The 954-nt window shown below is 41.4% G+C and overlaps 1 non-coding gene across 1 annotated transcript; it reads left to right on the top strand.

Moving 5' to 3' along the window:
• Positions 1 to 464: 464 nt before the first annotated feature.
• LOC115032233 lies at positions 465 to 628 on the top strand. The gene has a single exon (XR_003837887.1). It is a non-coding gene; the product is annotated as a U1 spliceosomal RNA (small nuclear RNA).
• Positions 629 to 954: the final 326 nt, after the last annotated feature.

Here is a 954-nt window from a genome sequence, read left to right as displayed (position 1 = left end):
TCAGATATACCCTACACATTGCAAAAGGTTTCAGAACTGGCACTATATTTGAGAGGTGGCTTCCAAATACCAAAATAGGCTGAAGATGTGTCTCCATATGCCTTAGGCCTGGGATCAAATCAGAGAGCTAATACAGAGGTGATGTTTATGGTGAATGCTGTTTTGTTTACCTGGAGTTCTGGGTCACCAGCTTTACCTCTGATACTGAGTAGTTAAGACTAACATACAAGTGTTCTATGCTAGTGATTATCCCAGATAAGATAATGAGCCTTGGATGACCATCCCTGGTTAGTAACTCTAGGTAAGTTTTAAAACACGGTGTTGCTGAGAGAACAAAGCACTCTACTTGTGACTACCCTGGGAGAAGACAAAAGCCCTGGGTGGGGAGATACCTCAACTGATACAATGCAAGTAGAAGGCCCTGGAGTTGGTTAGCCAGAACTCATGTAAAATCTGGGTATCACATACTAACCTGGCATGGGAGATATCATGATCACAAAGGCAGTTTTCCTAGGGAGAGGATGACTCATTACACTCTGAATGCATTGTCCACTGTGATTACCCCAAATGTAGGAAATTTAACTGCATAATTTGTGGTAGTGGAAGACTGCATTCATTCTCTCCCCTGAGGTGTTTTGGGAATTGGGGGCTCACAGAGAGGGCCACTGGATATTGTAGTGCATGCAACTGTGATTCCCAACCCTCTACAACTCTCCAGCAAGATGGAAAGTGGAAACATAACAGTAGCTGGAAATCAAAAAGACAACAAGACTGGAATAATTAGAAATGAGATGAAGGGATCCGGGGACAGAAAAAAAAAAAAAAAGAAATGAGATGAAAGTAAAGGACCATCATTCAAGATTATCTGACCTCACACCTGTTTTATAGAGTTCATGTGCCCATGTTCAAAATCATCATCACACACATACACACACATGAAAGATAAAAGATAAA

This window comes from Mus caroli, chromosome 10 (assembly GCF_900094665.2).
Source record: "Mus caroli chromosome 10, CAROLI_EIJ_v1.1, whole genome shotgun sequence".
NCBI classification, from domain to species: Eukaryota; Metazoa; Chordata; class Mammalia; order Rodentia; family Muridae; genus Mus; species Mus caroli.
This window is presented reverse-complemented; position numbering and strand designations above follow the sequence as displayed.